The 16,751-nt window shown below is 45.9% G+C and overlaps 1 pseudogene; it reads left to right on the forward strand.

Moving 5' to 3' along the window:
• The first annotated feature begins 720 nt into the window (after nt 1-720).
• Nucleotides 721-12,248, forward strand: LOC125416089 (dihydrofolate reductase-like; annotated as a pseudogene).
• Nucleotides 12,249-16,751: the final 4,503 nt, after the last annotated feature.

Here is a 16,751-nt window from a genome sequence, read left to right on the forward strand (position 1 = left end):
GAGTTTATGACCCAAAGCTCTGAGCAGTCCTAGGGTTACAGGCCAGGCACTCACACCTCCCGCTGAGGGTCCCAGACCACCTCTCCAGCATGCTCAGATTGATCTCAGATTGCAGGCCAGCTAACCTTGTGTTCTGGGTATACAATGAGCAGCATGTTCTGCTCCTGATGGAAATCTTCCGTTGAAAGCCTAGCCTCTAGTCCCTGTGCCTACTCTTCCGAAGGGCTGTGATCCACTTCTGGGACTATCCCACGCGACAGAATGTGGCAAAGCCAGTTCTCGGCTATGAGAGCATTCTGTTCTTCCAAGGCTCCGAGTAGGAACTGTGCTCTGCCACTGCCTCCGCTGCAAACAGCTGGCCTGCAGAAACTCAAGGGATCCCAGAAGAAAGTGTTTCTTCAGTGGAGTTGAGAGATTCTTGCAAACATGCCTGGTAATAGATAGCATCTCGTTAATCCAGGTCTCTGGTTAGAGGCCAACTGGAGTTTTATCTCTTTCTTCAGTGATACTTAAAGTGCCAGGGTATTTTAGCTGTGAGGCAAACAGAGCCCCCACCCCAGGTGAAGTGGTAGGTAAGCTTCTGCAGTTGCCTGTCCACACAGGCAATGCAGTCAGATTAAGTGAAGAAGACGGTCGCAGTGGAAGGAGCGTTTGTTCACGTTATCTGTCTCGCTTGAGGGGGCACAATAGGATTGGTTTTCCTCATTTGTTGATGAAGCCATGGGTATGGAAATCGAGTCTGGTGACCTACTGAACATCATGTCATCTTCAGTCTCCTGTCCACACCAGTCCACACCATCTCTCCCTGGTGTGGGGGTAACCAGTCCTAGCTGGAGTCCCTGCAACGCCTCATTCCTTCCACACATGGGCCTCCCTAAGCCTTCCAAAGGTTCTTGCGGTCCTCAGGGTTGAGTTCAGACCCCTGACGAAAGCCGTCCCCTCCCCATCTTTCCAGCCTGTATTATCCACTCCTCCATCTCCCATCCAGGAAAGCAGCCATGTCTGCCTTTCCATTCCTTGCATACCATGCCCCCAACCCTACACGCTGTGTACTCAGTGACGTCTTCCTCCCAAGGCTTCCTCCTTCCTCTGTCACATCCACAACTTTCAACTTTCCTTTGCACATATTAATTCCTTCTGCTCCTCACAGTCTGCTGCCTTTGGCTCTTCTCTGACCCCTTGGCTACATCTCTAATACATACTGTCCTCCGTCTGTAAAACTTTGTGATGGCCAGCTGCCCACGGGCCTGACGGTCTATCGGTGCTATCGTTTTTACCCAATGTGTCCCTGCGTGGGAAGACCGCACCCATTTTCAAAACAGCTACAAATTCCCCCTGTGCTCGGCTCCAGGTTTAGCCTGTGGCACTGTGTTCATTGCACACCTGGGACCCTCCTTGGATTAGGTCTCTCTAAGCTTTTTCTTCCTGATGTATCTCCTGCCATCTCCTTCCTGACTCGCTTATGAGTTCAGCCTCGGGTTCCTTCCCTAGATGGTAAATTCTTTTTCACTTAGAACTCGGGTCCCCAGAGACATGGGAATGCTGAAAAATTGCCCGCTTGACTATTTAAAGTCATCGGGAGTCCTGGCATGCCCCCTAGAGGTGACGAGAGTAAAATGCTTTTATAACCCGTCTGTCCTGCCAACCATTACCAGCGCTGCAATAATAGTCAAGACTGTGAATGCCCACGTTCACAGATGAAATCCCCAGAGTCACCTCACAGATGAAACCCCCAGAGTCACCCTGAGATGGGATGTGTCTTGACAACAGTTGTTCAGAGGTCCGGAACACAAACCCAGCTTCCCCGTGTTGCTGCCAATCATAAGCGACCTCCTTAATTTAGAAGTTCCCAGTCTCTCTACAGACTGCCAATGTTCCCCTTTAACCCTCCTTTCTGATGGGAGAGCCCGTGGTGAGCATGCACGGAGGGCCCACAGACTCCCAGATGATTTTGAAGAGAAGCAATGGTAGAGGTACTGCCCCGCATGCCGCCCCTGGTCCTCTCCTTACCTTCTAAACCCACCCCACTGTAGATTCAACGCAATCTCCTGGGGCAAACCCCGGCACCTGGGGTGGACCCTTCCTTTCTCACAGGGATGGAGAAATGTGGCTTTCATCATGAGAGCTTGTTTTACAGCCAGCAAAACAGAAGTCTGAGGCAACCAGTGAAGTCTGGGCTCGCTTTTATGGGAACATTCAGAAACTCTCCCCCTGGATCTCTCTCCTAGAAACAGGCACAGTGAAATACTATAGCAAAACTATTTGTGTCAGATATCAATCTCTGATAGAACACCTAGAACATTCTATCTAAATTTAGTGATTATATAAAATCAGAAGCATTCGCCATAGGCATTTGGGTGGCACCCACACGGCAAAACGAGCAGCATTGTCAAGGTTTGTAAGTCAGACAGATGCATCTCTAGCCCACTTCTGCTGGGTCTAAAGTAAGGTAGACCTATTTCACCATCAGGCCTCTGGGAGATGTTCAGGTCTGAAAGGTGAAGGAAGTCAGGGCACCAAGGAGAAAACATGGCCCTGCCCAGTACTAGTAGGAACTGAGCATGACAAGGAGAACCACAGTCATGCATGGGGTGCCGAGAAGAAAATATCTGCCCACCCGGTGCCTTGTGGCACTGGGCAGCCCAGCACTATTATGGTGAGCAAATATATGGGAGAGAGAGAGAATGGTCCACTTCTTTTTTTTTTTTTTTTTAATTTTTTTTTTTAGTAAATTTTATTAAATTATAAAAGTTTCCATTTCCACCCCCCCTCCCAACACCCTCCCACTCCCCCTACTCCCCCTCCTCCTCCCTCTTCATCCCCCAGGGCAGTCAGGGTTTCCTGCCCTGTGGGAAGTTCCAGTTCCTTCCCCCTCCCTCCAGGTCCAGGAAGGTGAGTGTCCAAACAGACTGGATCCCCAAAATCCATTATATGTAGAGGAAACAGGTCCCAGTGTCATAGTCAATGGCTTTTCAGAAAGACTTCGGGTCAGCCACAGTCAGAGAATCCGGCCAAATTCGGAGAGTCTGGTTAGATCACGTCCTCTTTCAGTCCCAGTCCAACTGGCCTTGGTAAACTCTCATCAGATCCGTTCCCTTGTATCAGTGGGTGATAGCATCCCTCGCAGTACTGATTTCGTTTTTCATGTTCTTCCTCCTTCTGCTCCTCATTTGGACCTCGGGGGGCTCAGTCCGGTGCTGCAATATGGGTCACCGACTGTATCGCTGTCCTTCGTCAGATGCAGGATCTATGGTGATAAGCAAAATATACATCAGTATGGACATGGGCCACGGCCGATTCAGGCACCCACTCCTCTGTCCAGAGAGCAATCTGGGGGATCTCTCCTTGGACCTGGGATCCCATATATAATCAAGTCTCCTGTAAACCCTAAAATGGGTCCCTTAGTTGAAATATAATCTTCCCTGATCCCATATTCATCCTTCCTCCCTCCCCCCCCATCCCAGGCCACCAAGCTTTCCCCTTTCTTCCCCTACTCCCTTCTCTCTAACCTTCTCCCCTTCCATCGACCCTCCCTCCCCCCCATGCACCCGAGGTTACCTGGGACTCTTGTCTATTTCCTACCTCCTGGTGGATAGCTAAATAATCTTCATCAGGTTCATCTTCTTACTCATCCATTGTTGGTGGGAATGCAAACTCGTGCAGCCACTGTGGAAATCAGTGTGGCGGTTTCTCAGGAAACTGGGAGTCAACCTCCCTCAGGACCCAGCAATTCCACTCTTGGGAATATACCCTAAAGATTCCCGATCATACTACAAAAGCATTTGTTCTACTATGTTCATAGCAGCACTATTTGTAATAGCCAGAACCTGGAAACAGCCTAGGTGCCCCTCAATAGAAGAATGGTTAAAAAGGGTGTGGAACATATACACATTAGAGTTTTACTCAGCGGTAAAAAACAATGACATCTTGAATTTTGCATGCAAATGGATGGAAATAGAAAACGCTTTACTGAGTGAGGTAAGCCAGACCCAAAAAGAGGAACACGGTATGTATTCACTCATAAGTGGATTCTAACCATAATTAAAGGTCTTTGAGCCTATTATTCGTGATCCTAGAGAAGCTAAATGGTCCACTTCTTATGGACAGAGGCAGATCTGAAGAGGTGAAAGCCGAGAGAGAGAGAGAGAGAGAGAGAGAGAGAGAGAGAGAGAGAATTGTCCACCAATTCTGAAGAAACAAGGATGCAAAAGTGCTTTAAAAGACACTTGTAAATTGAATTCAATTATATAAAAAAAAGTATTTTTTACCACAAGCAAGTAAGCTTTATTCCAAAGATACAAAGATGGTTCCAAATATGCAAATTAATATTACATATCACACAAATAGACTTAAAGACAAAAATCACAAGATTATCACAGTAAATGCAGAAAAGACCAACCAACTTAAAAGTCCTGAAGGATTAGGAAAGCAAAGAACTTATCTCAATATATACACAAGTTACAAATGAGAATGAAAACTTATTATATCCGGTGAAGAAAAACTCAGCTCCTTTACATAAAAGTCAAGAATGAGACAGGGTGTCTACTTTCTTCACTCCTATTCAATATTGTGATTGAAGTTTAGCAGGATTTAAAAATCAATAAACAAAAATTCCGGCTTTTCTAGAGACCGATAACAAACATTCTCAGAAATAAGTCAGGAAAAGAATCCCATTTCCAATTGCTTCAAAAATAATGAATTGCATGCTAGCAAACCCAACCAAGGAAGTGAAAGTCGCCTATCGTGAAAATTTAAAACACTGAAGAATGAGGCTAAAAAAGACACCGATCGCAGGTTGGCAAATCTGTGTCATGGAAATCGCTCTATTACCAAAAGTGAGCTGTACAATCAGTGCAATAATCACCATCAAAACACCAGAGTGGACAGGGAAAGACCACAAGGCACCCCTCTACATGAAGAGCCAGGCGATCTCCACTGAGAGAGGGAGAATCAGTCTTCCCCAGAAGAGCCCAATGTTATGAGCAATTCTAAATGGGCTGAGTAAGGTGTGTGTGTGTGTGTGTGTGTGTGTGTGTAAAATCATAATAAAGTAGAAAAGGTCATGAATTTGAGAGGGAGTAAGAAGGAAGCTGGAAGGAGGAGAGGAGGGAGTAGAAATGATTTAAATGTAGCACTCGTGTATGACATTCTCAAATAAATAAGTTAATTAAAATTTTCAATACTGCTCTTCACAGAAACAGAAAGGGAAATCCTAAAATTCATATGGAGTCACAAGGGACTCTGGGTACCCAGCATATTCTCAGACAAAAGGAATAAGGCTGGAAGCACCATGTTATCCTACAGAGCCGTCATCTGTGTTTTTAATACATACATCAAATAATGGAACACAACAGAAGGCCCAGAAATGAAGCCATGTGGCAATTACCACCTGGTTTTTAACAAAGATACCCAAAGACAAACTCTTCAACAATAGTCCTGGGGAAAATACTAGATATACATGTGTAAAGGGATTAAGCTAGATCCCTCACACCCTGTACAAAAGGCGATTCAAAATGGCCTTAATGTAAGACCCAAAACTCCAAAACTGTTAGGGAAAAGTGCATAAGACAAAGCCAAGGATCCTCTAAAAGGTCTCCAAGGAGAACAAGGTGGCTCAGTAGGCAAAAGTTCTTCCCACGGAAGCCTGGCAGCCTACACATGATTTCCAGAACCTATAGAAAGGTAGAAAGAGAGAACCAACTTAATAAATTTGTCCTCTGCTCTCTGCACACTTGCAGTCTCTCTCTCTGTCTCTTTGTCTCTGTCTGTCTGTCTGTCTGTCTGTCTGTCTGTCTGTGTGTGTGTGTGTGTGTGTGAGAGAGAGAGAGAGAGAGAGAGAGAGAGAGAGAGAGAGAGAGAGAAAGATGTCTGAAGTCCTTCTTTCCCTTTCCTGAAATGCTCTTATTTCTTCTCTCTACTCCTGCAGTGCATATAAGCTGTAGGGTTTTATTAAGAAATCTTCTAGAGAACCATCAAGATGGCTCAGTGGCTAAAGCCCTTACCCCAGAGCCCACATAATGACAGTGAGCACAGTGGGCCACCTGTAATTGCAGCCGCAGAAAGTTGAAATGAGACTTTTCAGAGCAAGTGGGCTCTCAAGACTAGCCAGATAAGTGACATCTGGGGAGGAGGGGGAGTCACTGGAAGTCTTTGTTTCAATGAATAAGGTGGGAGAGCCATTGATGGTGATTCCCAATATCATCTTCTGGCCTCCATGCACATATATGAACACATACAAACATGTGTGTGTCTAAAACATGCCAACATGCAGACACACACACTACTCCTCTCCTCTCAGCTTCCCAGTGTGCACCCTGTACACAGAAAGATGCCTTCCCTCCAAGGAAAAAAAACGGCTGGCTTGATTTCCTAAAGCATTTTACAACGTCACTGGATACTAGACACCCATAGCAAAAGGTACAGAACTGAATGAAAATAATTGAACTGCCAGCCACCAGTGCCACCAGCGCTCATGACCCAGCTATATCACTCTTGAGCACAAACCTGAAGAACCCTGTACCCCACTACATAGATACTTGCTCATCCATATTCATTGCTGCTCTACTCTCAATAGCTAGAAAATGGAAACAATTAGATGGTCATCAATCAATAAGTACATAATGAAAATATAGTATATTTCTAAAATGGAATAATACTGTCATTACAAAAAAAAGCAAAATTATGTGCGGATAAATGGATGGAGCTGGAGATGCTGGAAACCTCTGAGCAAGGTAATCCAAACCCAGAAAGACAAACAAAGCATGTTTTCTCTTATATGTGGATATTAGGTGCCAATATTCATATGTGTGTGTTTCACTTAGGATACCCATAGAGATCAGGACCCAGTTAGGGACCACAGGGATGCTTTCAATGAGGGGAAGATATAACACAGTGATATAAAGACCTAAAGGGGATAATGAAGTAGAACAGGTTGAATTGCATTTGTGTTGCTGTGATAAAACACTGATCAGATTCAGTTTGAAGAATGAAGGGTTTATTTCAGTTAATAGTTCCACATGACAGACCAACATTGAGAAGTAAGAGCAGGAACTCCCAGCAGGAGCCAGGAAGCAGGAACTGAAGTAGACACCATGGAGGAACACTGTTTACCAGCTTGCTCTCCATGGCTTGCTCAGTTTGCTTTCATATACAATCCAGGATCACAGCCCAAGGGTGGCACTGCACACAGGGGGCTGGCTGGGCCTCCAACATCAATCACTAATCACAGACTTCACTACAAGCCAGTTTAACAGAAGGGATTCCCCAAATGAGGCTCCTTCTTCTAAGACTACTCCAGCTTGAGTAAAGGTGACAAAAAAAAAAAACTGATCAATACAGGAAGAAATATAGAAAGGGACAAACACTAAAGACCTATCTAATAAAGTCATACAAAAACTTACCTACTAATATAGAAGCTTACACACACACACATACACACACACACACACACACACACACACACACACACACACACAATGACAACAATGCCCCTAATAGACACTACAGGTTAACAAATAAAAAGCCCAATGCCAGGAATGGGTTACTTCCTCTTTTGGCCAGTGAGGTTCCTTTGACCCCAGACATTAAAGATGACTGCCAATGCAATGGTTACCCTCTAGAACTTGACAGTAAGGCCGTATTGCTGAAGCCATCACATAGTTGAGTCATAGAATATGGCTGGAAGCTTTGTCCTTTATTGGCTAGCGTTCACAGTTGGAAACTATGAACTATGCATGATGTTCATGATACTGGGGAAGAAATGTAATCATCACTCTTACCTAGCTCTGAACCTGCACGCTACAATAATGAATGGCCTGTCTAGACACACCCAATAGAGACATGAACATCACAGGAGTAACCAGCCACTTTCTGATCGGATTTAAGGCCTCCTAGACAAGCTGTTACCCATACCTAGCACCAATATCACGGCCAAGACTCTATGGTTAGACATAAGACCTAGGAGAGAATCTACTATGATTATTCTACTAAACAGGCCTCGTATTGAACCAGTTTCTAATGACTTACCACCATATCCATAGATTACTGTGTCTCTCAACCCTTACTAGAGAAGCTCTATTTGCAGTAGATGGGGATTAACACAGAAACAGAAAACTGGATATAGTGTAGAGAGTAAGAAACTGCAGGATGCTCAGCCCTAAGTGGGACATTTGTGTCACATCCAAGACAGCTTTAATTTGTGACTTTATAAGGTCAGGTGTTAACCCAGAATGCAGGATTGTTGACTGAGAAAAAGAAAAGCCTTTACAAAGCCTACCACATGACCCTCCCAAGACACAGGGGTCGTTAAGGAAGAAGGGGTTGGAAGACTGTAAAAGCCAGAGGTGGTCAATGACCACAAGGAAACAGTGTCTCCTGGACACAACTGGGCAGCTGAACAAATGACCTTGCAATGTTTACAACAGCAACCTGTGGCTGTGCAAACTCCAGAGAGACAAGATCCCAACACGGAAGTGGAAAGCTATCATGCAATGCCAGCCGTGGGAAAAGTTGGGGGAGCGGTGAATGGGATAAAAATACGGTGGGCACCATTTTCAAAGAGCTAGTAACTTTTCTAAAAGATTGTATCCTCCTAATAAAAAGGAGGCAGTGTCATGTGTTAAGTTTTATAAAGATTTTTTTCCCTGCCTCAGTTGTCACTCTTGCAATCAAGATTGACACCTGGTCCTAGAAATTCTTGAACTAAAACTGTCTCGCTTTCACTTAAAAAGAAATTAAATATTTTCAAGGTAAGAATATCGTCCAAAATAGTTTGCACCTCTTTGCCCCAAATCCATGAAGTCACCTGCTTCTGCTCTGTGGGTCATGGTAGTCCGGGATCGGGGAGGCAGCATGAATAAGAGTCTATGAGCGTCCGAGATCAAAGCATGTTGACTCTGAGTCTCCTATAAACAGGTACAATTGATTTTCTCCACTGCGGAAAAACAAGCTTTGAGTGTACTTGTGACCAAAGTATACAAAAAGTCAACTAACACAACAAAGAAACACAGTGGAATACATCTAATACAAATACATCTAATACAAGTATTCATATTTGTATTTGACACACTCTGATGCACCTTGAGCTTTTTCCACCTAATGTACTCTGGAAAGTAGTTCCTAAAAATCTTTTTAATTCTTTTTTTATAGCTGTATTGCATTCAATTATAAGATCATACTGTAACTTGTTCGATTATACCTCATGTTATGAATACATGAGTGAATTTACTCCTGCGCTCGTGCCAGTGTGCAAATTGTTTAGAAAGTAAATCTCCAAGGGTCCCACTGTGTCAGAGATTATATGACTTCCAAATTTTGACAGATATTGTTAAATTGCCCTGTGGTATCCTGTCAGCATTAATGTAAAAGGTTTCTTCTATTTCCCCACAGTGGTGTCCACAGAGGTGTTATCAATTCTTTTTATCATTTGATAGGTGAAAAATGATCGTGTGTGTGTGTGTGTGTGTGTGTGTGTGTGTGTGTGTGTGTAATTATGGGGTATGTGCATGTTTGTCCATGTGCACTCCTGTGCATGGTATCAGAGGAAAGCTTCAGAAGAGCCCTCCATACCATTCCTCTGCAGAGATCAGGTTTTACACCTGGCTAGCAAGCCCAGCAATCCTCCACACTGAGGCCAGGTTAGAAGCAAGTGTGGCACCACAGCCGACTTGTTTTGTGGGTTCTGGGACCCAGACTCTGGTCCTCATACTTTCATGGGATCTCCTTGCCATTCAGTCATCTCTCCAAGCTTTCTCAAGTATGTTTCAAATGTTTCAACTTGCACTGTTCCCACAGTATAGGGTTTGAGCCTCGTTTGAGTACATTTAGGGACCTTTTGTACTTGCTGTCCTGGAAATGATCTGTTCACGTCCTCTATCCATTCTTCTTTGGGATTTTTAGTATTTTGCAGGGTGGTGCCTATGAGTTCTTGAGTCAAACTGGCTTTTCTATAATGTGGATTACAAATCCTTTCTATTTTATTATATTTTTAAATCATATTTTTGCCGTTCAGAGAAAGCAAGAGTGTTTGGTGTATGTAGATGAACTGGATGTAAAACATCCCTGCTCACACCGGTAGAGGCCAGAAGAGGCTATGTAGTGTCTTCCTCTTTCCTTCTCCACCTTACCTCTTTGAGACAGGGTCTCTCACTGAACCTGGAGTACCCATACTGTTTTTCCACCAAGATGGTGGTCAGCAAGCCCCAAGGATCTTCCTGCATCTGGCTCCCCAACCCTCCCCAGTGCTGGGGTCACAGGAATGCTTGGCCACAGCTGGGTTTTTCATGAGTCCAAACTCATGTCTCCATTTATATGTAGTAAGCGCTCCATCCCATTGAGCCATCTCCCCATTCCCTCAGACTCTTATGTTATTTAATTTACTTATCCTCTCTAGCTTTGTGATTTGTGAATCAGAGTCATAGTTGGAAGCATAACACTCCCCTGAAGGTTACACAGCTTTTCTCTCAAATTTCACTCAAGTGTTTGTCTACTGGTTACATTGACTTAAAAATAACTAAATAGAATTTTGCGCCAAACTTGAGGGGAGCCTGGCATCTGGGCTGGCAAGGAAGCGGCCACCACAGCCATCGTGGTTCATCCCAGAACTGCATCACCGTTGTGTCCCACAACATGAGCATCAATAAGAACGGAGACCTGTCCTGGTCTCTGCTCTGGAAGGAGTTCAAATCCTTCCAAAGAGAACCACAGCCTTCTCAGTGGGAGGTAAACAGAACCTGGTGAACAGGTGGGGAAACCTGGATCTCCATTCCTGAGGAAAATGGACTGGTAAAGAACAGAATTCACATAGTTCTCAGGGGAGACCTCAAGGAACCACCACAAGGAACTCATTTTCTTGTCAAAAGTCTGGACAATGCCTTAAAACTTACTGAACAACCGGAATTATCAAATAAAGTAGACAAGGTTTGGACAGCCAGAGGCAGTTCGTTCACGAGGGAGCCATGAATCAGTCAGACCACGTCAAACTGTGACAAAGATCATGCAGGAATCTGAAAGTGACATGGTTTTCCCAGAAATTGATTTGGGAAGATACAAACATCTCCCAGAATGCCCAGGAGTCCTTTCTGAGGTCCGGGAGGGAAAACGGCATTATGTCTATAAACTTGAAGTCCAGGAGAAGGCTAATGGAAGACTGCTGTCTGCTGACTTCAAGTTGTTCTGTTTGCTCCTAACATCAAGGTTCTCACAAGGTCCTGGGACTGCTGTCTGCTGCAGATCTAGGAGCAATTATTTCTTTAGGGAGGGGTAGCTGGAAGAGCTTGCTTCATAATGCTGGGGATGGAACCTGGGGCCTGATGCATGATGGGCAAATGCTATACTGTTGAGCCACAACCTAGCCCCTGTAGAATTCTAAATAATGTTTTTATTTCCCATTCATCTAACTAGATTATAGTAAATATTCTTTAAGGAAAAAAAAACAAGAATAAATAAATAAACCTTTGGCTCATTTGGAGTTGTTTGTTACTTTTTCTCTCTCAGGGAGGAGTCCTGTTTCGTCTTCCTCTGCCATCGCCCTCCTAAATAATATCCCTTTCATCCTACCCTGAACTTGGCCTGGCCCTGCTTAGACATCACAACAGCTGCCGGCAGCACAGACTTGAGGAAAGGCGGTGGCCTCTGCCTCCCAGACCGACCAGAAGCCCCCGCACCCCACTGTGAATCTGAGCTGTCTGGGATGAAATGAATTCGGTGTAATTACAAGGACCCACTGAACGCATTCCCGTGATGGGGACCCTCAAAAGGAGTTGCCTTGTCCACTTAAAATTCTTGGGAGCACTGAGAAGAGTCGCTTGGAAAGGGAGAGAAATGGACTTTAAAGGGTGATGTCAGGGCTTCACCATGTGCTCTTGGCTGGTCGGACTCAGGGTAAGGATTTGGAGGCGCTGTGGGAGTATCCGTTCACTACTCTCCCCTAATCCTCTCAAATCGCCCGGCTCTACAGCTGTTGGTGCACCAGATAAACTATTTGTTCAATTATTCTTGGCCGGGATAGGGCGGCTGGCCTCAAAGGCTATGGGCTTCATAATTCCGGCTACTTCAATCAGCCAGGCCCTCCCCGGGCTGCCCACGGGAGACAGTGCTTGTTTGAAGCCAGGGTGCTGGGCTAGTCTTCTTTCCACTCTTTTCATCTCCACGCAGACGGCGGGGCGCGGACACCTCCCGACGGACCCCGGCAGGGAGCAGCATCAGCCGTGGGCCCCGTGCCAATGAACAGAATCAAGGCGATAAAATAATTACAAATGAAAGGGAGATTAGCGGGCACTGTGGAGACAAATGCTTCCAAAATGGTTCTAGAAATCTCCTCGGTGTGTTCTCAAAGGGGACTTCGCTGCAGCTGCCGTCTCCATGGCAATCAGGCAGCAGATGCTGGGCTGGGAGCATTCTGGACACTTGTCAGAGCCACCCAACACCAGCCCGGGAGGGAGATGTAGGCTGGTCACCTTGGCATCGCGGAAATGCACACTTTTATTTTCCCCAGTTTTAGTGCTCCTCCCCTTCTCTCAGCCTCTGCAGAGTCCCACTAAGTGGATGGCAGCTGAGGAGAGACTGGTCCTGTCTGGCAGTTGCTCTGAGAAATACTGGGGGGGGGGGGGGGGGGTGAAGTCTCACATGACTAAAAAGTCCTTTGCAGCCAAAATGCCCTCTCATCACTCAGTTCATTTTCCCTGCAAACTTGGATTCAGTGTCTTAGGAGACTAAGTCAACACCAACCAATGACTTGGGATAACTCTGCCTTTACAGCCCACTGCCTCCTTCGCTTCCTGCAGATCTCCTCCAATAAGCAAAATCTAAGCTAGCACAATTGACAGTTGTGAACAGTTGACTCAACACAAGCTACACACTGCAGCAAGAACTCTAGAACATCTCAGAGGGCGTCTCAACCTAATGTGACACACAGTCTGAAGCAAGGCCCAGCAGAGGCTTCAGGATATTTTCCCCAGAGCTGATGGCCAGGTACCTTAGCAATAGGAAAAGCTAGGGAATGTGAGTGCGTGGCTTCTAAATATGCGGCCAGTGGATAGTAGGGTACAGAGTACCCCAACTCAAGATTCCAAAATATGATGTGCTCTGTAATCAAAAACTTGAACGTCAACATGACACCCCAAGTGGAAAATCCTACTCCTGACCACATGTGTTCTGAGCAGGAGAGTTCCAGCATTCATCCACAAAGAATGCTTAAACTGTATGAACTATGCTAACGCATGGCATTATACAGAGACTATAGAAGAGCAGACAATGGAAATGAGTAGAAAGGATCTCCTTCCCTCCCACATTTGAGACCCCAGCACTGCCTCCAAGCGGTTTAGAGTCTGGCTGAGAAGGTTGAAAGAACACGGCCAGGGCTACTGCAGAGTTTAAAAACAACAACAACAACAATAATAATAATAATTATAATTATAATAATAGAGGCAGGAGCAACTAGCGAGTGTCCAGGTGGGTCTGCCAGACCATGCCCTCCACTGAAACAGAATGTGCCTGTGTGCATTTTTTTTTTGCAAAGAAAGCTTCAAAGTCCTCGTGCAATGTTCAAATGAATCTGAAACAAGAATGAGAGAACAGGCTTCAAGTGGGAAAAGAAGCAGGGAGCCGAAGGGAAAGCATGGGCATCCAGCTTACACAGACTCAGCCCAGTGCACACCGGCTCCCAGGGAGACTGAGCCGCTCCCAAGGTCTGAGACTTTGCCTCTAGGTTGATGACTTACTCCAACTCCCTTTATATGTGGCCACCTTTCAGCTAGAACTGTGGAATACAGATAGGTAAATCTTGATCAAAGTAAAGACGCCTGCGTTGAACAGGTTGATCCCCAATTATCTTTCCTCCGGGTCCCCAGCTTTGACATCCTACATTGGGTCAGAAGTCTCCTGCCTTGGGCATTCTTGAGCCCGTGGTATGATGGGTGTCTTTGGTTTTATACCCTCCCCAGTCAGATCATAAACCAGTCACATCCATCCCCCAGTCTCGCACCCCCACCCACCTCTGCTTCCGGTGCTGGCACGTAACTGTTTCCTCCAGGTAGGACATGGCCATGGCCATCCTGAGTCAGAGCATCTTGGATGACCTGCACGAGTCTCTCATGGGTTCAGAGTGGGGCTCCAAAGCCTTCCCAAGATCCTCACATATTCCGTCCCTCTCCCGGGTTACATAGGAGGCAGACAATCTCTGTGGCAGAAGTCTCCTTAGCCTTCCAGAAACCTCCCATGGGGACTCTTTAGTGGTGTAACTATACATAAGCCACACAGGAGACTCAACAGTGGTGAGTCTCACAGGACTTCTTGAGTCACCCATGATCTTATAAGTAATCCCAATAAATTGATTGGTTCATTAAACTGATCTTTCTTTTTAAAGATTTATTTATTATATATACAATATTCTGCCTGCATGTATCCCTATGGGACAGAAGAGGGCACCAGATCTCATTACAGATGGTTGTGAGCCACCATGTGGTTGCTGGGAATTGAACTCAGGACCTCTGGAAGAGCAGCTGGTGCTCTTAACCTCTGAGCCATCTCGCCAGCATCTACCAGTTCTTTCTTTAGACCATCTGAAACGGTTCTTCCAGCACATGGTGTCCTGGCAGTCGGGAGCCAAGGGATACCACTGTTACATGAGGGCCGGCTTGTTGGGGTATCTGTCCCGCCCAGTACCCCACAGCAGGCAGGCCCCAAAGAAAATCACACACAGGACTCCATAAGGTTATAAACTGATTGGCCCATTAGGTCAGGCTTCTTGTTAACTCTTATAACTTATGTTACCCCATTATCTTTATCTACATTAGCCACATTGGCTCCGTACCTTTCTCAGCTGGGCAGGTTACATGCTGCCTCTTCGGTGGTCTGCGCAGGAGTGGCAGAGGAACCTTCCTCAACCATAGCCTTATTCTATTCTCATTGCCCTGCCTCTACTTCCTGTCTGGTTGACCCACCTATACTTCCTGCCTGGCCAATCAGCGTTTTATTAAAATATGATTGACAGAATACAGACAATTCTCCCACACCATACCACAAAGCTACACCATGCCACAAACCTCACACAAGAGATTTATTGGGGTCAAAGAACAGAATGGTGACTGCCTCTGTCTGGAAACAGAGACACCTGGGGTCTGGACAGAGGAGAGGGCTTGTATGGGGCTTTCGGAACATGCTTCAAATAAGCTAGTTGAAAAGCACACTATTGTTTGACCATTAATGCTGAGTCATTGGAGTGAGGGTTTCCAAAGTTCAGGATCCCTGCCTCAACCCAGGAGCGAGGTGCTTTCCCCTTGACCCTGGTTTCAGGCCTGGGGTCAAGTCAAGGGAGGGGTGTTCTTTCCTCTGTCTTTTTTCTCTGCACCATCAATACCCTCATGTCTGGGGTCAACAGATGTGACAGCTGTCACCTTGGTTCCTTTCCCTCCTTCTCTTTCTCATTCAAATCACCTGCTTACTCATGGAGATGTCCCTTTCAAAACCTACTGGTGCAGAGCTGCCAAGGACAAGGTCCAACCACAAGAAACTCAGGCTCTCAGAAGATTAGCCACCAAGTAAGGAGCCCACAGAGACTCTGCTGTAGGTCCACACTGCACGAGTGAAACTTTGGGCTAAAAAGTGTAGGCGGACTTTTCTGTCCCGTCAGTGAGCTCCCAAATAACCACACAGAGACTTCTTGTTAATTACAAATGCTCTCTGATAGCTCAGTTTGTCACTAATGAGCTCTTCTAACTTCAACTAACCCGTATTTCTTATCTAAGCTCTGCCACGTGGCTCAGTACCTTTTCTCACTGCTGCAAGTTCATCTTCTACTTCTCCTGCGTCTCCCTCATGACCCCTGAGACTTTTCTTCTTCCCTCTCTCTGTCTGCCAGTCCCACCTGACCTCTAGCTGTACAGTTATCGGCCAGCCAGCTTCTTTATTAAACCAATCACAGCGACATATATTCTCACAGTGTAAAGGAATATTCCACAACAAGGGGCATCAAAATTCACTCTGCTTTGCTTGAGCCCATCTCAAAGCGAAAGCTACAGTCAGAAGAAGGAAATTCCAGGACTGGGTGTGGGTGGCTCTGAGGTGCATATCCTGTAGTGGTTCCTCCTAGACTGAAACTCTCCATCCTAAAGAGCTCTTCAAGACAGAAAGTAAGCATCTCAAATAAAGCAGCGTCGGGGAGTCCCCGAAACTGACCAGATTCGCTACCCTCCCCCACAGAGAGTATATAAACTACAAAGATTGTTGAGCCTCGTACTCAAACGTGCCCTGGCCTACCAAAAAGCACCCGAGGCCAGCCCAATTTGCCCAGAAGAAACGAAGGCCAGCAGAGCCACCTGGAAGAGGTTTAGACCTGCTGAACCGCTGGAAAAGGTCACTTCAACCTGTTGAGCTGCCTGCAGGCTATGCAGTGTGCTCCAGGTTCCCAGCTTCTGTGAGCTGTCACCCATGCTGGGTGGCTTTGGTGATTGTCTTTGTGTCATTTCTGCTTCTGTAAGTTTATCTCACCCATACTCCTGCAAGTAACCCCAGTAATACTCACTGGCTCACCAAGTTTGACTTTGGCGGAATCAGTACTGTGGTCTGACATGGGTTATTTGGGTGAGTAACCGTGTGTGTTGTGTCTCCCCGGGGAAAGTCCCGTACAGCAGTGCACACTGGCAGTGTGTCTTCTGAAGTGCCAGACCCCTTTCTCAGGTCTGGAGACAGGCACTCAGGCTAGGCACTCTCAGGTTGGCCTTGTTATAAAAACTTCATAGACTTCTCAAGAGAGG

This window comes from Myodes glareolus, chromosome 4 (assembly GCF_982192425.1).
Source record: "Myodes glareolus chromosome 4, mMyoGla1.1, whole genome shotgun sequence".
Classification (NCBI taxonomy): domain Eukaryota; kingdom Metazoa; phylum Chordata; class Mammalia; order Rodentia; family Cricetidae; genus Myodes; species Myodes glareolus.